Here is a 19903-nt window from a genome sequence, read left to right as displayed (position 1 = left end):
AATACAATTGCACATATCAGAACATAAGACAAGGCCAAACAGTAAAATAAAAATAATTTTCCTAGGACCACACCTGACAACCGTATTTCGTATTTCTTTATGATCGAGTGTAATAACCTTGAAAATTTACGGAACTTGTAACTACATATGGCAACAGAATTCACAATGCATGCACTTACTCCTGCGTTAATCAGCGGGAAGATATCGTATGTCACATTCATGTGATATATCATTTTGTAAATGCGGTATACCACATAAAGATTCACAAAGGATATTGAAATGGCTCTTAAGACGTGATACATGTATCGAGAACACGGAGATTTCACGGGTGGAAATACCGGTATTCCATGCAAACTGAACAATAAGCGAAGACATATGAAAGTCATTCTTTTCTGAATGGAGGAAATCATTGATGAATCATCCATATCTGCCTCAAGACGTCAGTTGCTGCTTTTCACCCAAAATATGAAGTCTGTTGTGCCACCAGATGACAATAACCTCACGCAGGCCTCTGCTGTTTAACGGGTAAATGACTACTATCTTATATTTGGTAAATATGCTGTTAATTATTTCCAAATTTTAATACTAAAGAGAGTTTCACACCTAAACTTTCCACAAGCTTTCAGTTTTCTGAACAAGGATACTTTCAGCAATATGGTAAGGTTTTACAAGCGAGGATGAGTTTTCCTTCTGAAGTTTTTACGTAAAGCAAAATGTTAATTATTATGCCTCTTTCGCAACAAAAGCGTTGTTTTAAGCAACGGCATAACGACAAGAGGGCGTCATACTTGAAAACTCCATTTCCTTACTCAAACAAAGATATGTTTGCAGAATGTAATGACTCAATGAAAAGTAGGATCGCGCTTATCCTATAAAAAATAGGTCTGCGAGTTTCATTTAAGAAAAAATACCGATTGGAACATAATATGCACATAATTAGTTATTGCATAAAATTAATGAAGTATGTCATTTCATGATTTTTGTCGTTGTCACTGACCATGACATATTCATTAAAATAGTATACATATGTAACGCAATGGAAAGAAAGACATAAGTTTAATAGCAGTAAATCTTATAACTACGTGTATTTAATTTTGTTTTAGCATTTGTAGTTTTGTTAAATGTCATTGTTCCAGAAAACATAGAATTGACATTTTAGATTTTGTCAAAAAGTTCTAAACCTGATGTCGAATCAAATATGAAATATCTACAATATAACGCAGTAAGGATGTGTGTCATCGGTCATTGTTAAAATTTCGTGTTGCTAGTCCGCAAAGGGTAAGATATTTATGTTCCAAATTTAATCAGAAAACTCGCCGATATAAAAGAAGAGTGTTGCCCACTTGCAATATATTTATTTCTCTTTCGAATTAAATAAATGAATTCAGTGATTTAAAATAAATACGTTGCCATTTCTCGAATTAAACTATTTTTACCTTCCACACGGCAGTGTTTCGTCGTTCAGAAAAGATGCTTAATTTTTCTTTCAAATTTATTCTGTGACTAATTAACAAACTAAGCAATTTAAAAGTCATAAACACATATTCATTTCAATTATGGTTAATTACTAACTGGACTCGTGAAATTAATAGCTGGATTCATTAAAACTATCTATGTATATACAAAAGAGTGTCCGTTTGTTTGTTTATATGTGTATAATTCATACAAATCAAGTGTTATATTGCAGTCTTAATGAAATGTTGCACACTTGACCTTCAAAGCAAGATGATGATCACTGTTATATAAGATTTCAAAACACCTCACGGGGTACAAATTCGGGCCATTTATGCTAGAACGTTGAGCTCCTATCATCCATCTTTTTCACGCCGCCACTCTTGTGTTCTGGCTGTCAGTGGAAGTCATATATGCTAAGAAAGGAACTTATAATTGTATTTTTTTACAGTTTCAGTTTTGAAATCATGTCACCCATTTTAGGTTCCCGCCATCGTTGTTTCATTCCCGCTATGAAATCTTACTGAAATTAACGGCGCAGTCTATCAGTTTCAGCTTCAGAGTAAAAGAAAAAGAAAGCCAAAAAAATTATTGGGATGCTTAGCGACGTCAAGTTGAAACGAATAGAACAAAAATGGTACTGCAAATTAGTTAGGTTCCTAAATAAAAACTGAGAGTTGAAGCTCTTCTTTGTTAAAATGGTAATGTTAAAATAATCTAAAAAAGAGTTATTACTGTTTGCTAAGCATTAAAAAGAACGAATTTTTGAAGATGGTGCAGCTCACTGAAAATTTCTCGCAGCCAAATTTTGAAAATCTGCCAGCTTATTCAGAACAACTGTCAAACAGTGCTTTGCCTACACCTCTTATTTATTGGGATTCTAGTTTTTAGAGCTAAACCGATTAAGTAGAAATGAGGCATCTTCTTGGAGTCGCGTTATTGGCTCAAGCATAGATGGAATTTGATCAGAACCATTCGTTCATTGAAACGAATCGGCATTTTTAAGACTCACCGCTCCCTAACAATAACCTCGAGGAAAAAGATCAGGAAAGAGGGAGGAATAGAGCGGTTAGTGAGGATGAAGCGAAGAGCGAAAGAATTGAACAAGAACTAGGATGGGTACCGGTTAGCGAGAGAGAAGCGAAGAGCGAAAGGAATTGGAATGAGCAAGTAGCATCGGAAGAATCGCTAACTCCCTGAGCTGATTTCTTTCAACTGTAGTTTTGAGATTTTCTTAAACTTTCTTTCTATGTAGAACTAACATGAAAATGCTATTATAAAAATTTTCCAAAAAGTTTGGAATTAATAAAATTAAACTCAGTTTTAACATGGGAGAATAAAAGCTATTTTCTTCCGTAAAATGGGAATGGAACTTTACTGGCAAGTTTCCAAAAGAGCTCCGCTCTTTTTTCGCGAATCGGGGGTTCGCTAGCTCAGTGAAGTGAATCAGTTCGTGAAAGAATCCTGAAACGCTTCCAACAAGATCTCTCCGTGAACTGTAAAAGAGTTACCACTCCATTTTTCGGAATCACTGTTTATTCGCTCAGTAAAGTGAATCCTTTTTTAAAATTAATTCCATTACGAATTACCCAACTCTAGCCTCAAGATCAAACTTAATTCTGTAAACAACACAAGAATATTTAGAAGGGTGCAATGAAAAGGTTCGTTTTTCAAAAGAATAAATTCTTGGTACCAAGCATTTTTATCATATCAAAACGCCAGAAAAGCTCAGCTAGTTAACCTAGCATTTATTCCAACTCTTTCTTACGGGGTTTCCTAACGTTTTCATTTGGAATCTAGATAAATTTTTAATAATGATAACTTTTAAGTTTGTATACAATTTAAATGAAAAGCAAACATCAACACGAACTATATATTATTATTGTTCACACAAATGCTATGCAATTAATACAATTTGCAATTAGCTTCAAGATCTGAAAGTGATTTCAGTGAGAAGCTTTTTAAAAAGATATACGTAAGCGTAATTAAACATTAAGTAGCAGCATGTATAATTTAAAGCATTACTCACTTTTGTACAGCGTAACGTTCAATTTATACAAATAAAATGATAATATATACATAGCTTTTAATATTCTGGTCTTTCATGAATAGGATAACGACTTTAACAATTAATTACCCATTTAATTAAGTTTTTAATAATTGGGCTTTTTTTTGTCAGGTTATCTGACACTTTTAGGCATAAAAATTTAAGTGAAGTCAATAAAATGAACTTTTCCAGTTTTTCCTTTTTTTTTCCCTCAGAATACTAAACTAGGTAAAATATTTTTATTTTAACAGCGTGCAAATAGACCGAGTTCGGACTTACTTGGCACTGGAAAAGATGAAATGCGAAAACTTGATGATGGTTATCCTCAAAGACATCTGAAATAAAGAAAAAAAAAGCAATTAATGTTATTTAAAATGAATAATGATCATAAAACTGTGTCATTTCTAATAAAGTTACATTTATTTCTGCTCTACTTATCAGCATCCCGTCATAGGAGAAAAATTCTTCTCACAATTAAAATATTACTTTTAAGAAAACCTTTACTTTTAAGAAATACATAAGATATTCGAAAACTGCGTTCTATCTCCACAAGAAAATGACGCGTATCTGATATTTAACTTCTATTACGCCCTATGGCTCGCATTAATTTTACACATTCAAGAGTCTCGTATACACATCCTATTAAACTACACGACAAACAAATTTAGGCAGTGCTTCGGTTTTAAACTTCACGTTTTCATCCACTGATGGGCTAAATTTGTAATATGGACTATTAATATTAAATGCTGTTAAAATATTAACAAATGTTGCCCGTGGATTTGGTTTATTTGTTTACGGCAAAGCGTTCGAGGCTATCTGCCGACGGGAAGGGATGCCTTCGTGGAGGATTTTCTAAATAAAACTGGCTCGTATACACGTTACTCATGGGGAAAAACACAAAAACGCCCATGCAAGACGGCCCGTTTGCGGGATTCGAACCTCGGACCGAATTATCAGTGTTCAGCGACTTTACCGCTCGGCTGCTGGTGGGCTGTTCCCCGAGGAAATATTCTTTTTAGTATTTCGAGAGCAATTAAACTTTCGGTCAACTGTGCCTTTGCCGGAATTCGAATCTCTGACATGCCAGCTACATTTGCCATAAAAGGACAATCAAGGGAAAGAGATGATTTCTTACATTCTCCGCCACTACAACTGGTGAGAAGCGCAAACCCTAGTCTCCCAGACACTGGAAATGATGAATTACAGTCTACCACACGTTAGTTCGAGCGCCATCGCAGAAACTATTATGACATTAGGAGAGTAATCTCCTTATAACTAAAGAAGAATTTAAAAAAAATAGCATTTTGCTTGAATTCATTAGGTTGTTTTGATAATGGAGACGTCAGAAATATGCAATGCTCTCGCCGGGAGTCGAGCCTTGTACGTCTGGAATACGCGTCGAGTATGCTTCTAAATACATCTCGAAGGTATGCGGAAAGGAAGGAGAAAATCCTAATCATTGGAATTTTTAACTTTGGTATAAAATAAACAGTATGGATAAGAACATTATAACAACTTACGAAAATATATTTAAAAAGTTAATAACAGAAGAATGATTATCGCAGGAAAATAACTATTTTAAGAACTATTTACGCGAAAGACAATCACAGCTTCACGTTGTATCAACTTAACCAAGAATTTCTATTTCAGGCTATATCTAAACATGAATGCCGAGTATCCAAAAACGAATATTCATTTGAATGAATCCGAAAAAGAACACCGAAATGAAACTTTTAACCCAAAGCAGCGGTAGCCCAGAAGGGCTATTAGTTTCCAAACGGCATTTTGTGGCGTTTCACTATAAACGGCGAATCACTTTTTAAATTGTTGCCAAAAAAATCGCAGCCCTGTATTATATTTAAAAAAATTAAATAATGAAGAATCTGCATGAATGTACGCATGTTTCTCGCATTATAAAAAAACGACAGTACATACAGCCATCAAATTTTGAACAATGTCATACTCCACTCTAGCATGGGCCCGCGGACGTCCGAATTTTGAATTTCGAATTTGTTTTATTATCTGTTTTTCATTTTGTAAAACGTTAACGAATTGCTGATTACCAAACTCAACAATTTTGAAGCCAGCAATGGCAACACTTTGTGGAGGGAAGCATTTTTATTCCCAGCACGTTAGACTGTCTATCTGAAATTCTAAAGATATGATGTTTTTAAATACTTCGTGATATTGCTGTTGAGTGAATTTTCTGTGGTTCAAGTGCAAAGAGCATGATATTAATAAATAAAGGTAGCAGGTAAAACGTTAAAAAAACCTCCTCTGAACGTAATATAAAATCTGATAGCTTTTTTAAAATTGTTTAAAACAAGATTTTCTTTTACAATAATCCCAACCAAAAATAATGAATAAAATATGCGCTAATGCATTTTAAATATGACACGCAGCTGCTAAGTAGGGATTACGCTGGTTCGACATTTACGGCTTCATTTATTTTGAAATAAACAATAATTATTCATTACCCATTTAAGATTTGTATAATAATTAATTACTACTTAACTTAAGGTAAAATTTCGATTTAAGATAATATTAGCATAGTTTTATTAACATTTTGAGCTTATGATGCATTCCATCAATTTAATTTTCAAAGAAATCTTTAAAATCGAGTGGTTCTAATGAGATTATGCAACATAAATTTGTCAACATTTATGTATGGCATTAGTCATACCTCAAAGCTAGAATCATTTTTCTAGAAGCGTTTGCTTTGGTCTATGATAAGCAACAAGTAGTTAAACGCAAATAAAACAATAACAGAAATATAATGTTTAACATCATTTTCACAAAGGCAGTTCATTTTAAAACAGCCACAAGTTTTCTTATTAGACCCCTGTCATTTCAATTTTACTCACTGTGTTATAAGTAAACAGCTATATACATCGAATTTGAAAACTTAAAAGGCAAATAATATACCTCATTAAGCAGCATTCATAGCATAAAAAAAGAGGGTAATTTAATTTATGAAAAGCTGCAGTTCGAAAAAAAGTATCGTTTACTTTATTCTTAAATACTCTTAACCGCTGTCTTTAAATTTCATCTCGATATAAGCATTCCTTCTGATTAGAACTAAGTTTCAAAATCTTTAATTTAGTGTATTCAGTTATGTCAATTGTTTTCACGTGTCTTCTTGTTTAGGCAGAAAAAGAACAAATTCTCATTCTTAAACAGCACGATTCCATTTACCTCAGGAATTTCTTAATTAGAATTGACCAATCACAATATGTTTGTTTTTTACGAACGTCACAATTCTTCTTCAATGTAATCACTTCAAAGCATTGATGGAGATGATGAGATTTCATGCGGAAATAATTATCGTACTTTCGTGGATCTATGAGATTATAAGAACATGGACTTCAAATTAAGTTGTAGTGGACGAGGTGGAGAAGAAGTTCACTGAAATAAATCCATCGAAATTTTTTCCAGAATGATATGGCACAGTATTGGGAAGAAACAAAAAGAAAGGGAAAAGATGAAAGTCGTTAAGTTGAAACACAGTAACATATTCCTTACCAGCAACTGACCTGAAATAAAACTAAAAGTAAATGATCAAATCCTCCCCCCATAAAAGAATACAAAATTTTACTGTATGGGAAAAAACATTTTTATGTCCAGCGCACGACATCATTTAGTGAAGTTTGACTCATTAATTTTGTAGAGACATTAGGTATTTTTTAGAAGCAGGAAAGACGAAAAATTAGCAACGCTTTCGCCGGGAATCTAACCACGGACCTCTCAGTTACGCGCTGAGCTTGCAGACTGCTACACCACGAAGGCTCGCTAAGAAGGCGGGAGAAATGCCTTAAAATGTTAGAAACGCAATTTCGTGATATTTAATATTTTTATTTAAAAAATAAAATAATGTTTAATATTGCGTCTCTCTCTGTCTTTATATATATAGTATTTACTTTCAAAACATGAGGAGAGCACATTTAAAGCATAATTACTGCTTTATTTTACTAATATTAAAGAAAGGAAATAAAAGAATAAAAGTAAAAGTTAATAATTCCACTGGTAATCTCATGGTGAAATGAAGTCCAACAATTATACCAGGATCATATAACGATGGATAATACTCAGTCCTAAGAAATACATTCAAGGGCCCGTTTGCCCTCTCGGCTATTACTGAAAAACATCCTGATATACCTGCGGACCGTCTGTCCGCTTCCATTCCATCTCAGAATATCCGCTCGGTCTGGTACGCGTCTCGTCTCCAGCACTTCCAAGTCTCGTCTCTTGATCTGCAAGCTACACTACACGTCATGGCTCTACTAAGTTCAAGTAGAAGTAAATGTTGAGCAAGGATTTACTGCTACATATAAACACATACATTCATTCATATTTAAAACTTAGATTTACTGATAAAGTTCCTTCCATAATTTTTGTACATATTTTGCAAGGCTAAGCTGTAAGTAAAAAATGTCGTTTATAGGTCTATATTCAAGTCGTAATTGAGAAATAAAAATGATAACGACAGTCATTTATTTTAAGTATTATCTATCGCTAATGTTAAGTAAAGAAAGATATGCTTGTATGTTCCTCACTGTGCCGAAAACAATTACGTATTTAGAGCTACCAAATTTTGTATACACACAAATTTTATATACACGTAGTCCCCTACACCAGCATGGGCACTTTAGAAGCCGATTCTTGAATTTCGAATTTTGTTTTTATTTAGTTCATATTTTGTGAAAATTTTTGAAACTCGATTAAAAGCTCAGTGACGTAAAAGTTTTGTGTTGCCATTCCCTGAGTCTAAGATTCAAATTTAATTTATGATAAAGAAATGTGTTGCCATAGCCCAGTGTAAAATATTTTTATTTTCCACGCACCAATTTACCAGATTGGGAAGCGAAAAATAATATACAATTTTTCTTTTATATTTGTTCTGATATTAATTAATAAACTAAGCGATTTAATAACAATAAAAGCAGATTCATTTCAATTATTATTAACTGCTAGCTGGACATTAGCTGGATTCATTAAAATCATTACTATCCCAAAGGGGCAATTTGCCCAGAATTTAATTTCGTTTTGGCATATTGCGTCGTCCACTACAAAACGGCGTTTCAAATTGTTGCCACCAAATATTAAAGCCCTGCATTATATTTAAAGAAATTAAATAACAAAGAATTTGCATGAATGCATGTATGTCTCTCGCGCTGTAATAAAACAACGGTACCTAGAGACATCAAATTTTGAAAAATGCTGTCCTCCACTCGAATATGGGCATCTGGAACCCCAGATCTGGAATTTTTATATTATCTATTTCATATTCTGCAAAACGAACGAATTTTTTTTATTAAAAAACTCAAGGATTAATTTAGAAATCAAACAACGAAACTCAGCGTTATATTTTCACATTAATGCTGATTTTCGTTGTTTAACTTCTAAATTAACACTTATTTGGCGTGTTATTGTACCTTATACTCAACGATTTCAAGGCGAGAAATAACAACACTGTACGGAAAAAACGTTTCCAGCGCGCGAAGAGTGTGCATCGGAAATTCGAAAGATATGCTGATTTAAATATTTTGTAATATTCCTGTTGAGTTGAATTTCAATATTTACTAAACAAAGGTAAGACACAAAACGTCAAAAAAGCGCCCCTTTGAGCGAAATATAAAATTTTAAAGCTTTCCGTTTTTCTTCTTCTATTGAAATATCCATTTTAGGCGGCTGGCGCAAGCGATTGTTTTATTAAATTAAAAAAAAAATCTGAAATGTTTCAGATTTTAAATTACGTCCAAAGGGGCGTTTTTTAACGTTTTGTGTGTTACCTTTATTTATTAAATATCATGTTCTTTGCACTTGAACCATAAAATTTAGTTCAATAGCAATGTCACAAAATAATTTTAAAATTCTTCTTAGAATTTCCGATACACAATTCGACGCGCTGAGATAAAAAGGTTTTTTTTCCCCCGTAGAGTGTTGCCATTGCTCGCTTTTAAATCATTGAGTTTGTTACTCAAAAATTCGTTAAAGTTTTAAAAAATATGAAATCGATAATAAAACAAATTCCAAATTTCAAATTTGGGATTTCAGATGCCCATATTCGCAGCATGATTATGTCATTCAAAAATGGATGGCTCTAGATACCGTTGTTTTATCACAATGCGAGAAATGCATTTATGCAGATTTTTCATTATTTAATTTCTTCAAATATAATGCAGGACTCTAACATTTTGTTGCAACAGTTTGAAAAGTGAATCGACATTTATAGGAGTCCGACACAAAATGCCAAAACGAAAGTAATAGTCCTTCGAGACTCAAAGCCCTTTAGACTAATAATGGTTACGTAATCGTATACATATGCGAAACGTTTTAAAATTTATGAATTACCGGCAGTGAAATTATCAAATATCCCTTGATACGTTGTAATCGTTTTGAAAGATTATATGTGAAAAAGAGGTAGACTAGGAATTCTGTTAAAATTCCTTAGTTTGCGAAAAGGGAGCGAATTTTTACAGTTTCTCCCTTTAAATTAACATCTATCGCTGCAAAATCTTTCTGAGCAGCCTAGACAAAATACCAATTTCAATATTTCTCTTTATGATGATGAGAAGCGTGCTTAAAAACACTAACATCTCTTCTATATGTTAAAAATAAACTTCTTCCAGCAGTTGCAAAGCAGTCTTAAATAGTCATTGCCAGGAAGAATATGTATTCTGTGATTAATTCCCATTTCTGTTTCAAACGATTCTTCGAAGTCGCTCTTAATTACAGTGTGGCAAAGCAAGGCAGATAAAGTAGCACTTGATGAATGAGTACGGAAGAGCCTCAAAAACTTATCCAAGGAATCTTCACACATTTAACACAGTCTACAATTAGCTTCCATTGCTTACAACAGTTAAGATTTTACATAACTGATTTCTACGTATTTCTTGTTAATATTATGCAAACTGTAAAAGAAATATCTTCCGGCGTTCTCGCTTAAATACCTGTTATTGCTAAGAATTAATTTCGCTTTCCTTCCTAGCGATTCCACGAATTCGCATTGCGACAATGTGAGGCAGATAGAGTAGCACTTGATAAATGAGTCCAGGAAGAGCCTCAGAAATCTTTCCATAGGATCCACACAGATATAGCAGTCGGTAATGAGACGTAGTGTAAGAAGACTGAACAGTTCTTTACTCTTTTTCCTAATCTTTACTTTTTTCATTCTTTTCGTGTCTTGCGGTCTCTCATTAGAGCAATTTCGGGAATAACACGAGAATATCTCCGATCTCTTGTACCCCGCCTTTTCTTTTCTACATGAATTTTAGACGTTTGTGGTAGTTGCTTCCGGGTTTTACAAGACTCTGAAGAAAAAAAGATGCGTCCGCCTTATTTTCTTTTCGGTTAATTAACTGGAGTTTTGCGAAGCTTTTAAGCTGGCTAGATGAAGCATGACTTTGCTTAGGAACATCCACTTTAAACCAGTGAAGTCCCCGTGAATAAAGCAAAGCGTCACTCAAATGTCTTTTGTGTCTTTCCGTCGCAGGCGATTATAAAGCACCGCTGACGGAAGTGATGAAAAGGAATTAAGTGAAGAGATTCAGGACTTATAAGATAAACAAATGTCACTGATTTTCAAATAAACCTAACCGCTTACCTACCGATGTCGATAACTGGGAACATTTTTTCTAAAATTATTTAGTCATTTAAATTCTTTTTTCAAATTTTACTTTAAAATGTATTCCTTTCCAATTACTGTTTGAGGAGAACGATGAGTCATCTCTAATTTTCACATTATCGAGTGTTGTTATGTTACGTTACGATACAAAACATTACTCAATCACTGGAAAAGTGCCAGTTATGAAAGCTGGATTTTTTAATTATATATTAAATTATACAGACATAACACTCATAGCGATATTATAGACTAAAAACTAAAAATGCATATATGCTACTTATTAATTTTTTGTTTATTTTATTTATTTTTAGTTACATTTTTTATGCAGTTATTTCCTTTTCTAACACGATCACTCAAGTCTCCCGATAATTTTGATTTTCTCTGGAGGTGGTCGTCATAAAGAGGCAATATTCAGTACCTATATTTGTTTATATTCTCAAAATTAACGGCCAGTTTGAGACCTGGTCCTCTTAAGGAAGAGATAACTATGAAAATTCATTGCAATTCATAACGTATCTAATTCAACGTGTCTCAAACTTTCTTCAACACTTTTTTAAAAGTAGAATGTTTTGTGGACCATCTTAATTTTGTTCACTTCGGAAAGAATTTTATCAGCATTTGTTCCACCACATTATATTTTTAAAATTTAATTCATGAAATTTCGCACTGGTGTTAATAGAAAAAAATTATACTTTGTTTTAATAATTCAAATCTTTCAAATGAGGTATAATCTTTATTTATTAACTAAAAATTATATACTGCATTTACTCGCATATTTTCGCCCCCTAATTTTTTCAGTCTATAATTATAATCTATAATTTAGTTTAATTAGTTATATAAAGGAATATTATTGAAATTGATAAATTATTTAAAATATATAATATAAAAATATGAGTATGTCTTTACGTATGCTTTTAGTGCTATGTTTATCATTTATGTTGTCTCCTCAGAAACATTATGTACCACGTCTCCCGCTGGATATATTTAGTAGGAAAAAGGGCGATATATAGTTGGCCCTCAAAATTAATCAGATGACTCAGTCTGTCGAATTTTACGTATATGTTCTCTGTTTGGATGTGTGCTGCTAAGAAGCATGGCAGACATAGTGCTTTAAATTCCACTTTTGTTCCTAAGACTAAAGTGGGAATTCCGCAGTCAGGATAACCTGAAATTAATTTCAAAATATGTCCGTCTTATTGAAAAAAAATATACACACCTGTAATGTATGATTTCCAGACTCTAATATGTTCAGCTATAGTATGATATACTGTATGTAATTTAAATTTTATTTCTGTCATTTTTTGGAAATATAAAAGGACCGCAAGGTCAGGTTTTGAGGATCACTTATGGTCTACGGACGAGATTGAGGAACGCTGACCTAATTGTTAGTTGCTTTTTCATAAAGAGTTACAGTGGTAATTTAATTAATAAAAATGTTTCTGTTCCATGTAGATATGCAATAATAGAATTAAAAAAATCTGATATAGATATTACATGACTTCTTTGTACGGCGTATTAAATTGTGCATATTTTCTGCAGCACTTTCTTTGAACTTACTATCTCGAATTATTCTGATTCTTAAAGGCAAGTTGAAAATACGAGTACATCACGAATTGCAAATTTTGAAATTAAATATTCCGGTCAATTTTTGTTGTACTGAAGAGAAACTTGTATTTTTATTTTTTCATAAATGAGTATAAAGCGTTCCCGGGAGACTGCATTAAAAGTTAGATTTGGTTATTTATCCAAAATATTTTTTAAAAATATGACATTGCCAAAATATGAATATATTCGGCATTTAAAACACTTCTGTAATTGGAGATACATGATACGACCAATCACTGCGAAAATAGAGATCATGTAAGGTCTTTTAGCAGGACAAACATATATACATATATGTGGGTACAAAGCTTCTTTTTACATCTCAGAATGGCAACGCCCTCACCAACAGGATCACGTGAATATCTCTCGTGGAGATGGAAACAGAAGAATCAACGATGAAGTTCCAGAGCAAAGGACTATGATTTTTTCTTAGGATGTTATTCCGTTTTTATGATGATGAATCATAATATCTAAACAAATATGTGAAAATGATACCAGTCATTCTTGCCAAGCAACGTAATGTTCCTCAAAATATGATAAAAGAAAGGAAAATACAGTACAACTCTAATTATCCGAACTCCGACTACCCGAATCGCTTTCAGAATTTCAGAATCAACTGAAGGAGAAAATGGCAAAACGAAGCTCTAGAGAAGGAAAAGAAAGAGACACCAGAAGATGCGGATGATATGTCACTTGAGGAATAAAGAAATATTCTTTTGAAAATTCCTGGATGTTCAGAAGCTTGTACTGAGGACACAGCAGAATGGATGGTGTGTGATTCGTCACACTCTGGCTTTCAAATTCGAAATGATGATGAACTTATTGAAAATGTGAGAGAAGAAAGTGTAGAGAAAGAAGGTGACCTTAATGTCGAAGTTGAAGCAGACACAGAACCATCAACTAGTGAAGCGTCTGACGGCCTTGAAGTGGATGGAGCGTCAGCTCGAATGTGCACACGCAACTTCTCATTGTCAAGCGGATGCGTGACTTGGCTGCCCGAAAATGGATAAAGACAGTCAAACAGCTCCATTTGACCGAGATGTTCAGCAAGCAATGACTTTCAGCCACTTGTAAGTACTGTACAGTACGCTATATAACATCTACGTAAAAGAGTTGCCTTTTCATTTAATCAAAAGCTTTTTTTTTCGTAAACAATATTTTGTTTCATCCATTTTCAACATACAGTGCATACAGTAATTAATTAAAGTGTACGTATACCCTTTCTTCGGAAAAATCCAATTATCCGAATTTTTGAATATCCGACTGGGGTTCGGTCCCAATTGATTCGGATAATTGGGAGTTCTACTGCACCATTTGACACATTCTGAGCCGTTGCTAGGCATTTTTGCTTCCAGCGTTCGTGCCCTAAATCTATGCGGATAGTGAACTGAAATGCTTTGCACTTCCCTAAATTCTAAAAATTTTTCAGCCCCTAAATTTTACTGCTTAGTTCTTTCCCTAAATTTAAAAAATAATGCTTTTCGTAAATTCTGCAACTCGTTAATTTTCTATATTCTAAAATTTTTGCAGCCCCTAAAGCTGCGACTCGGAGCTTACCACACCAATCTCACCGGCTGCGACGCCGCCTTCTAGACACATTGCACCTTCAACATGGAGTTTGTTTTTTCGCGTTGCTTTGGTTTTGATAACAGGATATGCCTGTTACTTTCACTTCGTCTTACGTTTTTCACCCTTGAGAAAAACAAACTGAAAACGTCTAAAAAGTAAACACCTAACTCATAAAATTATCAAAGCAAAAAACTTGTGTTTGCTGAATCGTATAAAAGTGAAGCGATACATAAATTAATGCAGAAACTAAATATAAACTATTGCAGAAGAGACTGTAAATTTTAACATTATTGAATTCATAAAATTAGAAAAACAACAGTCTTGTCTTGGGTGTAAATTTTAGTCAAGAATCTATCAATTTCGAGGGTAAACAGCTACAGATCCGTCTTCATCAGGTGCAAAGAAATCTGCAACAAAGGGAAAGCCATGGTTATAATTACACACAAAAGAAGTAAAGCGAACGAAAAGCCACATTTATTTTGATCTTGTCATCAAAACATATTCCGCTGTTAGAAATAACATTACTAATCTTGTCGTCCTTCCATTTCATCCTTCTGTCAGTCATCTAGAAGTTCGGTTTATCAGGGTCAATGTTCCTTCTAACCTTCTTCGGGAACAAACAAGGACCTGACTCGGAACAGAGAGCTTACTAAAGCTATGTTCACTAATTGTGGTAAGTAGACAGGATAAAGACGAAGGGTATACAAAACCCTTTATTTTTTTCTATATACAATAACTTCCGTACTTCGGAATACACTGACCCGCCACTTGGGGTCTAACGTAAAAGTATAAAAATAAAACTAAACTCTAATTTAACTTTAGAATAATACACGTGGAAGATTGGCCTTATAATAACAGGAAGCGTATGTAGCACAGAGACTGTGAACACTACAATACGTTTAATTTATCAAGAGGATTAAAACCTCTGGCCTGGAAGGCAAACAGCAACTGCGTAACTTCTAAGGTAAGCGGCCTGCGTTGACTCACTGCTTCCTCTCTCTCGCTTGGCAAAAGGCCACAACTTAAATACTTGGCGTTCGCCAAACAAACTTTGCATAAAAACCTTAACGCTTATAATTCTGGCCGGAAGTAGAAAATAAGAAGTGATAGTAAAGATTTAAAATAAAATAACCGTTAGTAAAACTTAAGATCTTTACATACTTCCCGCCAGAGTTAATTAGTTTGAAACTGAGGTCTAAAACGACCTTGTTGAAAACTTTTAGCTCTAGAATCTAACGCGAGGCCAATCTTTTACAAACATAACTTCGCTAGAAACTAGAAATTTAAAAGAAAGAAATTTGTTACAATAGCAGCTCCCAGGATACAAAAATGTTTTTTTCATCTGTACTGCATCTAAACAGGAGCTTTTATTCAATTCTGGTTCCTTCCAGAGATCTGGAAGGAAAACTAGTTTAATGAAATGTTACACAATGATAATGGCAAGTAACATATACAATTATACTTCTCTTAACATTCTTATTTCATTCATGACTATTTTAATTATCTCTCCCCGTGCTCTCTGACATGTGTTGTAAAAGAACACCAAACACGAATGTGTTTCTGTCTACGTGTGCCATACTTCCTCCTACAATCAAAACACTAACGTGTTAAAATTCAACATAACGAGACCTCTTAACACAGCCTAATTTGAACTCTAAACCCTGAGGTACTATTCTAAAAGTGGCTAACTCTAAAGTGTAGCGTCAGAGAGCCTAACTACATCATTCAACCTTTAACACATATTCGCCATGATTTAGTCTTTACAGTCACACGAATAACAAATTTTTAACATTACTTTCACTTTTACCATATCACGGTATTTCTTAACATTTAAAATAACAGTTCACATTGTATATAAGAACATATCAACATGCTGTTAATTTTACACATTTGAAAACATACATTAGTAGTACCTTGTTAACTTCTATTCTTTTCAAAGCAAGTGCCAATTCTTTCTACATTGAAATAATACATTTCAAAAAGTCTTTCAGACTAAAACTTCTCTCTTGCTAGAATGTTTTAAATAAAATTTATACAATAACTTTTTACAATATTTAAGTCTTTACACAACGCTATTATACATCAACTTTAGTTTTACGCGCGAGTAATTGAAAAACATAATAAGAAAATCGGTCACAACTCATTTCTCGTCCTTTTGGCGATAAAGGTAGACCTCGCATGAGGTAAAACTTCTTGAAATCTGCCACTTGCAGTAAGAATGAAAGATTAACTTAAGTTTGTAAAGTAACATAAAATTTTACTTATCTTTGTAATATTCGGACATCCTTTTCTGGGCCCAGTCTTTAAAGGTACTGCAGATAGTAGTTTGATTTATCCTCCTTCTTGTACGGGCTCGCCCTTCAGTGCTTTCCTCTGGAAGCTTCCTTTTTTCACCAGTTCGGCCACCCTTGAATATCTTCTTTTTCTCCTCTGCTTGTGGTCTTGGCCGTTTGATGGCAGCTGGTCTTGGCGGAACCCTGAAACTTCTGGCGTGTTCCTGCTTGGACCTCGTTGCTGGCCGTTCAAATTTTCCTTGTAACTTTTCCTCCGCCGCTGATGGCCCTTCCGCAGTTCGGCGACTTTTGCTGCGGAGAGTTCTGTCGGATGAGTAGATCTTCCGTTTTAAAGCCGGGTTATAGTTGCCGTCATTTCTCCTGCTTCTCTTGACATACGTCGTCCTTCTCCCTTCTTCATTCTGGGGGTGTTCGTGAACTCTCTTTTCTGGACGGTGGAACGGCTTCTTTTTCTTGTTACCTTCAATTTTTCGGCGGGGCAATTTTCTTTTCACTTGCTTCTGTCTCTTATTGGCCTGCCCTTGTACTTGTCGTTTTTCCACCACTGGAGCTTGTGCCTGCGGTGTCTGCCGTGCCGGATCCTGCAAAAGATCTGAAAATATTTGCATTTTATTACGATCGAAGTAGGGCTTGATTTGATCAATGTTTGCGGAAAAGGTTTCACTATTTCTGGCTTTTAACACTACTACAGCGTGAGTTATTTTTTCTATAAGATATGGTCCTTCAAATCGTGGAAAAAATTTGGCAGTTTTATCTTCTGGTGCTGAAGAAAGTGAATGCTTAATTTTTAAAACTTCATCCCCTACTTTATAAGATACTCCCCGTCGTTTCAAATCATAATAGAACTTCTGTTTTCTTTGTGCTACTTCCGTATTCTTTTTTGCTTCTTTTATTAGTTTTTCTATATCACCCATTTTAAATTCTGGGGCTCTTTGTTGCACATAAAATAATTTATCTAACGGCGTTATAATCTTTCTGCCTAGAAATAACTCAGCAGGAGTTTTTCCCGTTGTATCATGTTTTGCGGTCCTAAGGGCGAAAGCAAATTCATAGACATAGTTATCCCAGCTTTTATGAAAATTTTTAACATAACTACGGATAATTTTCACTATATTTCTATTGACCCGTTCCGCTATATTTGATTGCGGCCGATACGGGACCATTTTTAAATGACGTATGCCCAGTTTTTGGCACATGTCTTCAAATATATTACTTACAAATTGAGGACCATTATCCGATATAACTTTTAGGGGCGCCTCGTATTTTAAAATATATTTATTTAAAATAGAATCAGTAACTAATTTCGCGGAGGCTCGTTTTAAGGGAACAATTTCGGTCCATTTACTAAAATGATCAACCATAACAAGGAGATAGCGACTTTTATTTAACTGACTTTTTGGAAAGGGCCCAATAAATCGATGCCAATTATTTCATTTGGAAATTCGGATTTAATACTATTTAGAAACCCGGCCGGGCGGAAATTAATATAATTAACTGCTTGACATGTTGGGCAGGACTGGACATACGCCCTTGTTAACTTTTGCAGTTCAGGAAAGTAGACTGCCTCGCGTACGCGTTGGATAGTTTTTCGAATACCAGCATGAGAAGCTAAAGGGCTGTCATGGAGCTCCTGCAGGATATTTAATCTAAGACTAGCTGGGATAACAGGTCGAAATTCGTTGTTGGAATTCGTAGTTTTTGTATAAAATAATAGACCATCTATTAGTTCGTAATGGGCCGCCCTATTTCTTATCGCCACAATATCTTGGTGGCTAAAACTTTCAGGATCCTTCAAATACTCATAAATGCTTCTAAACTCAGGATCCTTACCCAGTTCACTGTTACAGTTTCTCGGGAATTTATTGTACATGCTGTGAGCATTGCCACCTTTACAGTATTCCCTTGTTCATCTATTTTAATTCCTGATAGGGCATCTGCTACGATATTTTCCTTTCCGGGGGTATGCTTGATTACCAGATTATATTCTTGCAGCTTGAGTGCCCATCTTATTAACCTTGGGGATAAATTTTTTCCTGAGTACAATCTAGTTACCCCCGCATGATCAGAGTACACTGTTATCGGCGCCTTTCCAAAATAGACTCGGAACTTTTGCACTGCTAACAGAACTGCAAGTGCCTCTCTCTCGGTCGCGGAATAGTTTCTTTGTGTTTGATTTAAAGTTCGGTTAAAAAATGCCACGGGCTGCTGATTTTGCGAAAATACCGCTCCTACCGCATAATCCAAAGCATCCGCTGAAATTTCTAAATTCTCATCCTTTTCAGGAAATTTCAACACAGGGCCTTGCGTTAATGCTTGTTTTAATTTTTCGAAAGCACTATTGGCTTCGGCCGTCCACGAGAATCTTGCTTTTTTCCTTTTTAATTTTAACAATGGCTCAGCGATAGCCGCAAAATCTTTTATAAAGGACCTATAATATGAACAAAGTCCTAGAAAAGAAGAGAGCTTCTTTGCCGTGTTTGGAGTCGGATACTTTTGTACAGCGATTATTTTTGATTCATCTGTCTCGATCCCTTTTTGAGATATTTTGTAACCTGAATATTTTAATTCAGGGGCTGCAAATTTGCACTTAAAATTTGCACTCGAAATTAACTTTTAGACCGGCCTCATTTAATAAAGAAAACACCTGTCTTAAATCCTGTACATGTTGGTCGAGATTATCACTAGTAATAATGATATCGTCTAAATAGATAAATGTGGACTTTCCAAGAACAGGTCTTAACACAATGTCCATGCATCGCTGAAATGTTGCCGGGGCCCCTGAAAGGCCAAACGGCATACGCAAAAATGCATAAGTGCCAGACTTGGTTATAAAAGCAGTCTTAGGCACGTCCTCAGGCCTCACCCCTATTTAAAAATAACCAGTCGTTAAGTCTAAAGTCGTCATAAATTTGGTTGATTTTATGTTCCTTAAAATTTCTTCTATGATCGGTAACGGATATACCGGATATTTCGTTATGGAATTTAATTTACGGTAATCAATATCGAATCTCCACCTTTTTGGATGCTCCAAAGGATAATCATTATTTTTCTTACATAAAACCACCGGGCTAGCATAACTACTTGAGATGGGCGTTATGATCTTTTTACGTAGCATATCGGTAATATGCCATTCTATAATTTTTTCCTTATTCTTATCATACCGGTATGGTTTTTGGCGAACTGGCATTGCATCTCCGGTGTCAATACTATGGTTAGTAACCTGAGTAAATCCTGGAATATCACTAAATAACGAAGCAAATTCACTTACCACTTGTCGGATTCTATCTTGCTCGTCATTAGGCAGGTGGTCAAGTT

At 34.5% G+C, this 19903-nt stretch overlaps 1 protein-coding gene across 2 annotated transcripts in view; it reads right to left on the bottom strand.

The window, feature by feature from the left end:
* Positions 1-19903, bottom strand: part of LOC118184859 (uncharacterized) — a 755975-nt gene that overhangs the window by 268007 nt on the left and 468065 nt on the right. For both annotated transcript variants that reach the window (XM_085813829.1, XM_085813830.1), the window contains exon 3: positions 3779-3834. The gene's annotated coding sequence lies outside the window, so the exon portion shown is untranslated. The remainder of the gene's footprint in view (positions 1-3778; positions 3835-19903) is intronic.

Source organism: Stegodyphus dumicola, chromosome 3, assembly GCF_044657685.1.
Source record: "Stegodyphus dumicola isolate Sdum_Otavi_A_Nest chromosome 3, ASM4465768v1".
Lineage (NCBI taxonomy): Eukaryota > Metazoa > Arthropoda > Arachnida > Araneae > Eresidae > Stegodyphus > Stegodyphus dumicola.
Note: the sequence above shows the minus strand (reverse complement) of the source record. Positions and strands in the feature narration are given on the sequence as shown.